This window comes from Taudactylus pleione, unplaced genomic scaffold (genome assembly GCF_031769625.1).
Source record: "Taudactylus pleione unplaced genomic scaffold, aTauple2 ptg000040l, whole genome shotgun sequence".
In the NCBI taxonomy this organism is placed as follows: Eukaryota; Metazoa; Chordata; class Amphibia; order Anura; family Myobatrachidae; genus Taudactylus; species Taudactylus pleione.
The window spans coordinates 28,051,395-28,064,198 of record NW_028284442.1 but is presented as its reverse complement, the minus strand read 5'-3'; the positions used below and the strand labels follow the sequence as shown (position 1 = coordinate 28,064,198).

Here is a 12,804-nt window from a genome sequence, read left to right as displayed (position 1 = left end):
TGTTACAAATTTATAGTAACCATTAGTCTAATGCGGACCATACATTAGTCTAATGCGGACCATACATTAGTCTAATGCGGACCATACATCTAACGGACGAATGCCCGATTGCTATATGCCGATCGGCAGACTCCGATCAGTGAATTCTGGGGGGATCGGCAAAATGCACCATGTTATAAGAAAAAATAAATAAAAAATCCTTGTTTGGGTCAGAATCGGCAAAATCAAGATTGTCCAACATGTTGGCTTTTGCCAATCACCCGACCCAGTCATCGGTAGAAAGGTGAATTGGCCGGATAATGTTTCATGTATGGCCAGCTTCAGTAGCACCAGACTAAACGAAACCAATAACGTGATTGCTGTGGATTAGTGCAAATTTTCACACATGACCATGGCGTTGACCTCTTCATGCACATTTTATGGGTAATATCGAAGAGAAGTGTGTTCCTGTTTTTTTATTATTTTTTTTTAACCCCTTGCTTGCAATATCCAAAACTCTAGCCTGACATTTGTTTTTTCACTTAACGTTCATTAGAAAACAAATTTGGTTACTTTTGAACTACCATCACTACAGTGACATAGCCTCTGCTTGGTAATACCTTGCCATACGTGTGTCCTTCGCAGCTGGTAATACTTTGGTCTGGCGAATGACGTGTTGCCTATGGTTTTAATTACATTTTGCTTGGGCACCTCTGGGGGTATTCCTCTTACGGCAGTAAAACAGATTAATCTCTATCTGTGTCATGATGGTTTTTGTAAACGCAGCTGTTTCCGCTGACTTCAGACTTGTAAGAGTTGATCATAACAAACAGTGTCGTCTTCTCCCAGTGAATGGAGTTTAGTGCAAGAAGCTTAAACCTCTGTGCTGCTGTGACCTGTGCCCTCTGCAGGTCGACCTGCCATCCTGCACAGCACAATGTTACAGTTTAGACTTAAAACAAGGATAGGGCATAGTGTTTATTATTTATTTTCATTTTGGCTTCAAAGTGCTGTATCCACATAACCTACAACTTGACATGCTTTTATTAAAAATTATTAAGATAAATTCAGTATTCAGGAATCCCTACCCCCCAGACAGGGTTTATAGAAATGACAGGTAGGTCAGCCCTTTACTTGCACATATTGTTTTATGATTGCTATGTGGCAGGCTGTCCAGTGCCAGGCGTCCCTAGGCATTTTGATTACGTTGTTACTGCCGACGCTGTGCCAGGGAACTGGAAGTTTGCTCACTATTCCACCCACCTCTCTGCATGCTCGTGTTGTGGTTTGGGTATGAGTTGTTTGTTGGCTCCATCATTATCATCCAGCTGTTAGTGTAGAGTAGCTGTCTGCTCCTGTGTGTCAGACAGACGGGTGCTGGGCTGCCCACTTCCTCCGCTCTGGTGGGATATTCTGCCAGGGCTTTGTCTGGATATGGACTGATTCATACGTGAAGCCCTCAGTGTGTCTGAGAGATAAAGCACAGCTAATAACTTGCAGGTGCTGTTTGGTGAGCAGTGTCTGTACTTTCCCACTGGGTGCTTGGCAGGGTCATCATGCCGGGTAATTATCCCTATAATAAACTATTGCGTACGGACGTTAAGTGGACCTGGATGTCAGCTGACCTGAAACCATAATGTGTATAACTCTTAGATGTAATAGAGAAGATGACTGCAATTACCAAGTTACAACTGGAAACCTGACTTATTTGAGCATTCTGTAACTTACGAATGACTTCCTTACATGTAAACATCACCTAATTTGATTAATTATTATTTTTTATATAGGGTCTCTATGGTTCATTTAGAAGTGCAGGGATGAAAATGTCATTTATATTTGGCACCCCCGAACCAGATGCAACTTCCGGGGTGGAGTTTAGCGTCTGGTTTGCTATATTTGACCACCTCATGGTGAGACGCTCGCCGATTGCGTTTGTGTCTGTGTACTGCTGCAGCTGAGGTGGTCGGTCTCCCTGTATACCTCTCCCTTGGGCCTGGTATATAGCACTCTATATCCTACCATTACCCCCCCAGGGCTGGCTAGATGATTCAGAGTACCATTTGGTGGTTGTTTTACTGAGACTTAACCCTGGCCCGATTGCTCTCTCTTCTCTATGGGACATATGAGCAGTTATCAAAGGAGGACCGCAGCCCAGTGAGATAATGGGTATATGGATAGAGGTGCGCCTGACTGACTGGTAGATTGCTCGTCATTACACTGATTTTTATTAAACAAGTTTTATTTATACAAATGATCAAATTGTTAAATATTAAACGTGGTTTTTTTTAAGTAAATCTATAAATAAATGTAAATATAAAGTAATTCTAGTATAAAATATAGTTTGTTTGGGCTAATCTTAACAACGACTGGACAGATTTTGGTGCAGTTTTCACTATTCTATAAAACATTTGTCGAGGAAGGTTTAGGTGTATGAAACATTAATGACAAAATGGAACCGAGCAGTGCCGATTTTAATGAAGCGAGTCAATGAAAAAACGTATGTCCGAGCGCTTTCTTAGCTTACGCTGCCTAAACTGTTAAACATATATTGTATCAATGAACTATGGGGGCGATTCAATTGACCGGGATAATAGATTGGGGATGTTGGTCCCCGTGATATTCAACTGTGGTCCGACTATAATCTCAAATCTGGGAATGCCGGCATTTTCTGACTAAAGTGCTGAGCTGTTAGCGCCGCGCTAAGCCGTAAAATAGCCTGGTAGCTGGCACTTGAGTCTGTTTTCTCCTTGCACCCTCAGGAGGGTGTGAGAAGAAATCATTTAGTCGCCCTAACAGCATGCTGAATTGATCAGCTCTAGGAGCTCCATCCCGACGTTATCAACAGCGCACTGAATTGATTTCCCCCTTTATTTTATACTATGTAGATATTGATACGTATTATCCGGTTTCTCCAGAACAATTGATGTAAGCCAGTAGTTCCCAAACTTTTTTGAATCACGGCGCCCTAGAGTGTCAGCATTGTTTTCACGGCACCCCTAAGCCAAAAGTCTGTTATTGAGAAATTCAGAATAAATGTAGTAAAGTGAAGTAAATTGTGCTTATAGGTCATTCTTGGGGTCCGTTATATAGTGGTGGACAGGTTTGCACTTCTTTTTGTCCACATATTTACATTACATTGACCACAAATAATTTTATTTGGTGCTGGACCACCAACCAGAGGCACTCCTGCAAGTGTCCCGAAGCACCCCAGGGAGACAGTTTGGGAACCATTGATGTAAGCCCTGTTTACTGATACAAAATTTAAGTGTTTCCCTTCCGTTTACCGTTCCTATTTAATTTATGTGAAAAGCGATACTTTAATTTCAAACAAGTCCAATTCCCGGTAAGTGTCTGCTTTGGCATGAAAATAAATAAAACGCAGGGACAGATTCTTAACGTGGCTGGCGTTGACCCGAGTAGAGACTTTGTTTTACGCATGGGCCCTTTTGCGTGTCACGACTAAACTAAATATTTTAGTGTTGACGTCAGGAAGAATAACGACTAATGTCATCTACAAGGCAATCTTATAAGACCTCGGTTAAAAAATACTCCTTCTTCAGGGTCCATAGGGTCCACAGAATCTACCTTGGGGGTATGTAGTGGAAACGATCCATTGCACCAAACAGCTCTAGCTTTGTCACTCCCAGCATGCATCTGTCCTCCTCCCTATATACTCCGCCCCCAGCACCAGACATTCTGTTTTTTTTGTTTGGTGCGCGGCAAGTATCCAGACGCACCTGTTATAACAGCGGAACTGCCTAGGCAGTCCCAGGCTTTTTTGATTTACTTAGTTTCAATGACTACCGAGTTTAGCAGTACCATGGCCGTTAAAGACGCAGGTATTGCGACTCCTACCTCCGCCGGGGCCGAAAACACCAGCATCGCTATATACCCTGAGGTTCTCGGCAGGCCTCAACGTGGCTTAGCTATAGCGCCTGTGCTGAGGTCCGGACTGCAGTCTGGCACGGAGATGTCAGGTAAGTGCGCGGCAGTCCTAGCATCCGGTGTAGGAGATGCATCGGTGCAACCGCGGGTGACGGCCTCGTGTGACGTGTCCTCACTAAGGCAGCCGGGTCCTTATCGCCTGTCACCGGGGTCGGGTAGTAAGCGTCTACTACTATAAGTCCAGCGTACCCGTGCCGTCAATATCGCAGCTTAGGGGAAATAAGGTGCACCCCCGGCCTCTCCTCCCCCCGAACCAGACGCAACTTCCGGGGTGGAGTTTAGCGTCTGGTTTGCTATATTTGACCACCTCATGGTGAGACGCTCGCAGATTGCGTTTGTGTGTCTGTGTACTGCTGCAGCTGAGGTGGTCGGTCTACCTGTATACCTCTCCCTTGGGCCTGGTATATAGCACTCTATATCCTACCATTACCCCTCCAGGGCTGGCTAGGTGATTCAGAGTACCATTTGCAATAGCAATTGTGCGTATTTATGCATTGTATGTGACTTTAATGCTAGCTGCTGTATTGTACTGCCTTTTTGTTTCAAACTGTCAGTTATACCGATCACTGTGTTTCTCCTCATCCCTCTGAAAGGTGTGGGGGGTTTAATTGATAGGGAGTCGCATTGCATTTGTGCTGTACACCTAATACCATTTATACTATTGTCATGTCTAAAAGTGTAGTTGAGAAGGATGATAAGGCAATACTCCGATCATGTGTGTCTTGTATCGGAGAGTCGATGATACATTGTGATGGTTGGTGTATTGGCTGTATTACTTTCCTGCCCTTTTTCCTCTATATGCTCCCTCACATCTGTTACTATTCGTGTTCCCTTGTAGCTCCCCCTCTGGATGCACGCTGTTACTGAATTAGTTGTGAGACCTGTCAGTATCGTTCTCACTCTTCCTTCCATTGTCTGTGGTGTCATTTCCTTAGCTGTTTTGTGACTGAGAGCAGCGCTGCCTTGTACCTTTAGCAGACTCACTGGCAAGGGGATGTGTTTATCCCTTTTCCTGGAGATTATCTGTGCAAGCGCTCTGTGACAGTTACAATAACAAGGGCTGTGTGTTGTGTTTCCCAGAGAAAGGGCCCTCTCTGCTGAAAGATGTATAGCACTAATTAGAAATACATAGCATCCGGCCACATGGCAGCTTTCTCCTCACCGCCCGCTTCCTGCTCTCAGACAACTTTGACGACAGTTGGTTTATGTTTTCCATGAGTATAATGTTCTCTGAGAAACAAGAGAATGTGTCTCAGATCAGTGGGAAGAGCTGGTAATTTATGACCTCACTTTAGCCCAGGTAGATTTATAACCTGTAGAAATAGAAGAAAAGCGAACCCTGAGGTAAATTGCCTGCTGAGTTTAGTAAGGCTATGATCTACACATCTGAAGCTCTGTGGTGCCACCCGAACCCCTCCTCCTCCCCCAACACCTAATGTGGGCACCTCAAAGAGGGGTGCGTGTGTAGTCTCTAATAGACATCTGTTCTATTCCATTTCTTTCTGCAGACTGTCTCTTAGCGGATGAAGTATTGGTGGGCTTCATGTTAGTATACAACTTTTTAATGGCAGTTTTAGCACTTTGTTTAACACCTTCTAAATATGTAAAAATATGTATGTGACAGTGCCTGTATATTACTATTGTGTGATCTGCTGTGGTGGGGAAATAGGAGATACATAAAACAGGGACATACAAGGTAGAACAAATAGGTGAAGTACTATAAATATTATTGAGGGTCCTGCTCGTGTGTGCTTACTGTCTGGTAGAGGGGTATTCAACACTATTTTTTTTTATTACCAGCTATTTATATAGCGCACACATATTCCGCAGCGCTTTACAGAGAATATTTGTCCATTCACATCAGTCCCTGCCCCAGTGGAGCTTACACTCTATATTCCCTACCACATGTACACATACACACTAGGGTTAATTTTTGTTGGGAGACTATTAACCTACCAGTATATTTTTGGAGTGTGGGAGGAAACCGCAGTACCCAGATGAAACACGGGGAAAATATACAAACTCCAAACAGTTAAAGCCGTAGTGGGAGTCAGATCTCCAGCTGCTGTGGAACCACACAGCCCAGCATGCCCTGCCACAGATTTGCTATTCGGGTGTGCTAAAACTGTAGCAGGGCATGCTGGGATGCGTAGTTACGCAGCAGCTGGAGGGCCTCATTTTTAATACCCCTGGTGTAGTAGATATGTGTATGTATAAATGTTATTTCCTTATGGTTAGATTTGTGTTTAGAAAAATGTTAGGTTTTATTTCCTGTGCAAACTTGCAGAAATGTACAGCTGCTATGCCGTGACCTTTCTTAAATTCAAGGAACAATGTTTTAAATGAGGTATTTGGGCAGCAAAACATGGTGGTGATTTAAGGATGTGCCCAGGAACACTTCCCATTACAGACTGAGGGCTGCTGTCATAGTGGTGTAATATCTGGCTCTGAGGAGTATAACTATAGGACAGTCCTTCCTACAGTTCACGGACCTTTGTTCTTGCTATTTGAGTTTGGGAGAAGTGCATGAAAATTAATTGTGTGCATTTCCCAGAACCACATTACTCGTTATATACTGTAGATGTGCATTAGTGCTGCAACCTTTGCTGAAGTACAAGGTTTACTTACAGTGCTGTAATAGTAGGAAGGAGCCAAAACGCGCTCTCAAATTATTTGACGGTGCCATTGATTTTGTCATTATTGGCTGCAGTAATGTGACATAAGCAGTAGGGAGCGACCATAGAGTACTTTACAGCTGGAATACTAGTATTTTAGGACTAGACTATTCCTGAGTAGCTGAAATTCCAATTTTAATACTGGATTCTTATACAAGGTATATGCATCAGTGGTACACTAGCTGGTGTTAGCATGGTTATTCTTGTACTGGGTATGCATTGACCAGCTGCATCTTGTGCCAGAGTTTTTTTGTTTTATGTGTTTGGAGTTTATCTATCAAGTATCTATCTATCTCATGTCAGAATTGGTATGGAATACCGGCAGGTGCGATCTCTGCTGTCAGAATCCCCACACCAGCATACCGACAGGGCTAGCATACACACACTTGTTTCGTATGCTAACCCTTTCCCTCTCCTTACACTAACCCTCCCTCTTTGGTCCCCAACCTCCCCCTAGGGCCTGAACCTGACACCCCCCCCTTCCCTCCCCCACTACTTACCGTCTGTATCCTGGCGGTCGGGATGTTTGCGCCGGGCATGTGATAGGTGTCGGGATTGACTGTATCTTCTCATCTGTATATCTCATACTGAAGTGCCAAATGTCATGGTGTAGCCGTGGGTAGAGGTAATGGTAGGTGGCTTCATTGTACTGTGACGTCTTTGAAATGTCCAGACCTGCATCATTTGTAATCTGACACTTAGTAAGTCAGTATGAACACTGGCTAGGCTGCTCATAGCAAGGCAATGTGAATTATCGGCGTTCAAATGGGGTATGATGGTGGCTGCACGTCGAATGGGGACATTTGTGAAGTTGTGCTGACATTCAACATTCCTTGATCTACGCTGTCAACGTGTGTACTGGGAATACCTCATGGAAGGCGTTACCACCCACCATGGACAGTGGCTGACAATGGGTGCTTAATGACTGATCAGCGGCTTCTAGTCAGGATTGTCTGTGGTAACAGACACATGACACTGGCTCAAATCACATCCACATTCAACGAAGCAGGTACCAGACGCATATCCGGCTTGTCAGTGCAGCGTTCTTTAGCTTCCATGGCATATGGGATTAGAAGACCCACCAGAGTGCCCCTGTTAACACTACGACACCAGACACAGCATCTCACCTGGGCTCATTATGTAATTAATTGGACCCCTGAGGACTGGCAACATGTGGCATGGGCCGATTAGTCACGGTTCCAGTTGTTTAGGGCTGATGGTAGGGGTAGGGTTCGGGTGTGGTGCAGACACCATGAGGCCATGGACCGCAGTTATCAGCAAGGCACCGTGCAGGCTGATGGTGATTCCATAATAGTGTGGGGTGTGTACATGTGACATGGGTTGGGTCTGCTGGTCCGTCTGAACACATCATGGACTGGTAACTGCTATGTTACTTTCCTTGATGACCATTTGCACCCCTTCATGCACTTTATGTACTCCCACAACGATGGAGTATTACAGCAGGATAATGCACAATGTCATCGGTGCCAAGTTGTCCAGAATTAGCTCAAAGAGCACTCTGCAGAGTTCCGAGGGGCTCACACGATGAGTGGATTTTTCTAGGCAGATAACTGATTGGCCGTAGGATATGTCCATCCACCAGCCGCGAGATGATTGGCTGTTTCTCAGTATAACATCCAGGCTTACCAGGAACTCCGTACAAGCATCACTTCCTCCGTAAACAAGCCAGAACGGCAAAACGCGCGTCGGCAAGGATGTCCATGGCTGCACAGGACACCCCAACATCAAGTTTGTACACTTCTGTATTTTTCTAATGATCCTACATGTTTTCAGATGATTTTAAAGTTATCCTGGGTATCATCATCATATAGTGCCCTATGTGGGCTGTGATCTACTAAGAATCACCTTTGCTATGATAAATAATTGTGCACCTATTTCTATATTGATGACAGAAAGATCAGAGAATAAGAATGAGTACTGTCCTCCTAGTATTATTCTCTACCTCTTGTACATACTAGCGTACCTCACATTAGCAACTGAAGGAGTACAGTCATTGTGGATTCATATTATTGTGTTAGGCACTAGGAAGGGAGGGTTATGTTAGGGAGAGGAGTAGGGTTAGCATAGCGACCAACAAGTGTCAGTATGTTAACCCTGTTGGGATCCCGGCGTCTAGATTCTGTCTTCCGGGATCCCGACTGCCGGCAACCTATACCCAGCCCTTCTTCTCCATGTGTGCTTCCTAAGCCATGTGAACCTGGAGATCATCTGTTTTGATATTTTTCAGGGTGGAACTTTGGTGGCAGGGACCTAAAATAAGTAATATGATAGGACATGGCTTTTTACTTAAGCACTCATCCTACCCGAAATATGTTTGTCCCATTTTAAGAGGTCTTTCTAGTTTGCCTCTGTTTAAGCAGACTAATTGGTGGCGTATAGCTGAGCATACTCCCTATTGATTTGAAGACTCCTATATACACTATGTAGACAAAAGTGAGTGGACACTGACAACAAATAGATCAATGAGATTTTATTGACGTCAGTACTTTGTAGGTCCACCACGAGTTCCTGGACAACAGTAGACTGTATGTTTTGCCATTCTGCTTTAAGTACAGTCGAGTCGGCCTAGAACGCACCTGTTCCTCCAATTCGTCTCAAAGGTTCTGGATGGAGTTAAGATTTGGACTCTGAGCTGGCCAGTCCATCCAGGTTACCAAATTGTCTGCCAGCGTCACCCTGGAAACATGACAAGGGGCATTGTCGTCCTGATAAAAAAATGTTTCTTCTGTAGAACTGTAAGTGCGTGGACCTCTCTACGAAGTGTTCTTGTCGAAAAAGCCACATTAGTGCCAATTTGGAACTCGTATGCAATGGTAGGCATGGTATACATTTCGCTTGTGCGGGGGTGTCCAATCACATAAATATTGTATAGCTGTGGTCCTTTTCTTTTTGATGTTAAAGATATTCAAAGGAACAATTTTGGGGCTCATGGGTTCTGTGGCTTAATCTATTCATTTAGGAAGTTTGCAAGTGCAGAACTGTATCCCTGGCTGACTTTGTGAGGTATAACTTATGAGTAAGTAGAGCAGGCCTGGCCCACCTGTGGCTCTCCAGCTGTTGTGAAACTACAAGTCCCAGCATGCCCTGCAAAAGTTTTGCTATTAGGGAATGCTAAAACTGTGACTTGTAGTTTCACAACAGCTGGAGAGCCACAGGTTGGCCAGGCCTGAAGTAGAGTAAGAAGAAGGTGTGTGCTGGAAGGGTGGGTGTTAGGCACAAGTTGTTACTTCTGTGCGTGTCACTTTAGAGGTAGCATTCGAGAGAAATTACTAAAAATTGCAGGGCATTTGCTATTTAATCTAGTGCAGGTTGTGATGCTGGGACAGCCAAAATAGTCCGGGATGAACACATTGTAAGCTTGGTCAGTCAGACAACCCAGGTTTTTTCTGGTGTAGTTTTGCTCCCCCCAAATGGACTGTGGATAGTTGACAAGATTGTCCAGTGAGGTTGAAAGGTACCCTATGCCGCTGCATAGAATAAACTGGGGTTTAAGTTTTATATTTTGCTAGCAAGAGTTCTCTATTGTGGGTGAGATATTTATCAGGGTTTCTTGGGCAGTGTCTCTAAATTTGGGTACTTTTACATAATTGGTCGGTAATGTGGTGCAGGGGAATGCAACACAGTTCTAGGTTAATTCTATACAGTAACATCAATTTTGGTAATAAGGATGCTGCTTCTGGGCTTCAAATGAAATCTAATTTAATCTAACATATGTTGTGTTTTCCATTTCCAGGTTAACAATCAACATTTTTTTCCCCAGTAATATTTCAAACAGGCAAACTTGTCATCTGTTGAATTGTTGTATTTTGTTGTGATAGGAACAATTATCCTGTTAGTAGGGTGGGTGGATGTCCCCAATCTGTGTGAAATTATTCTTGATCAGTGAGATACAGTGAAGATGGGTACTAAATGTGAAGGCATTACCTTCCTTTCAATAGATTAAGGAGCTCAGTCTCTGGAAATGGCATGTGTAGTCAGTGAATTTGTGCATATAAGCATGATTTTGGATCATATTGTAAATAGCTTTTATCCATGTGTGATGCCCACAGAGGGGGTGCTAGGACCAGAGTTATCTACCCTTACTGTATCCACTTAACAGAATGTTGTAAATTAATTTATAACTGAACTGTGAATCATATAGTGGACTCCAGTAAATCTAATGGTGGTCAACAAGCGTCTAGGCTCAATAAAAATCCAATCTGTGTATGTGATCAGCCTTATGACCGTACCAGAATCCCTGAAAGAGGGAGAGGAGTGCCCGGTGTTCACTATTATGACGTCAAAGCTCTGGATATATCAGGGTAGTTTGATTTACCTATAGGTAGTTGACCTCTGGTGTTTCAGCTGATAAGTTTTTTTAACCTCCTTTTTAATATGGTTATAAGGTGATTATACTTGTAATACTGTAACTGTGTGTTAGATATTGTGACACATAATAAATACAGTTTATTTGCCCTCTGAAAAATCTGAGCATAGGAATTGGGGTGGGTTCTTGCTGGGAAACCAATGGGTTGAGTCTCCGACAGTGTAATTATAGGTATTCCCAACTTATTCAGTAGGATCAACACTGTTTCAGGACCTTTTAAGGGAAGGGGGGGTCTTTCCGAGAGAAATTGTAGGTGGACCGGAAACATCTGCCTGTGTAGGATTCCACGATGTCTCTGGGTTTTTTTTTAACACTTAATAGGTCTCTCCTATTAAATGTTCTATGGGCCCGATTGTTAGTCGGGAGGTACTGGTCCCTTGTTGCGCGACTATAGCCAAGTTTCATGTTAAACATTACCTTTTCTTTTCTCTGTAATGTTTTAAAATTTCACTATCAAGTCCCTTGGAGGCTGATTAGTGTAGACTTTTGGCTGCAGGGTGCAGAGAGCTCTAACAGACTTCCCGCAGAGGCCTTGGGTAACACAGATTGAAACAGTCCTGCGATACAGGCTAGGTAACATTTGGTGGTCCACTATCCCAGCATCCCTGTAACCCGCACGTTCTTTCTGTGATTGTGTTTCTCAGTACTTTATATTTTTGTTACAGCCGTATCGGATTGGAGTAAGAACGGCTCCTAGTGTGCTCTCATTATAATAGCAGACTTTGTCAATTTACACCAAGTATTACTGTCTCCCAAGGCTCGGTGTGAAAGGCGTCATTCACCTACCTGATGTGAGATCTGCTGTGAGTTATTAGTTGGAGGGAGTTCTGGTGTACACCCATGAAGTTGCCTACATTATGGGAGGCTTTTTTTTTTTTTTTTTTTTTTGTAAATTGAGGCTACATTTATGCAGCTAGAGCTGGTTGGCATATCATAGCCAAAATGTTGGTAAATTAAACTGTTATTAAACAGGGTATGGGCCAGAGTTGTTAATGATCGCTTTGTCCATGGATTATATTTAATTTGCACATTTAGGCAAGATCCTATGCTTGCATAATAAATGCAGATATAGGGACATATCCAATTAGCCTCAAACACTGTTCAGGCGCTAATTGATCGCCGATATTTTTTTTTCTCCCTATCCTTTTAATTCGTCTTAATTAATAGGATAGTTCGCCCGTTAACACATAGGAGCTGCGATAGTGGTCCTATGTGCTCTCGCCTATTTTGGGGGCGAAAAAACAGCACTTATCGTGGATTATTTTTCGGGACACATCAGGTCCCGAAAAAAAAACCCTGATAAGTGTCGTCGTCAGTCCGACTATAGGGCTAATTGGATAGCCCAGAGTGAGCTAATTAGCCGCGGTAATTTACCACGGCTAATTGGATATGAACCATGGAGATAAACACTTGGAGAATTTTCTTTTTATTTCTCGATTTGCATTTTCTAACTTGTATTTGGCTGTACATCATCTTTAAGAGTATTCCATATTTTTATTTCTATATTACATGTATATCCCTCAATTGATAATGTATTGTATGTTAGAAATAGTGTTCTGTTTTTGTTTTTTGTTTTTTTAAAACATCCAGCCAAACCATGAACTCTGGGTAATCCTGCTCCTCCGCCCTCATACTAGCATTGAGTTCTTCATCACCGGAGACTTCTGTAGATGGCCACCTAGCTCCAGAGTCCAGACTATTATAATATCCTGTAAATCCTTCATAGTGAGTTTGCAGTGTGAGAACATGTGTAGGGTACAGTGCAGTAGGGATCAATAGTCTCTGACAAACCAAGTCTATTATGGTATGCATGGCGCT

General features: G+C 43.3%; 1 protein-coding gene across 1 annotated transcript in view; it reads left to right on the top strand.

Moving 5' to 3' along the window:
- Positions 1–12,804, top strand: part of SMG6 (SMG6 nonsense mediated mRNA decay factor) — a 245,408-nt gene that overhangs the window by 79,688 nt on the left and 152,916 nt on the right. The window lies entirely within an intron of this gene.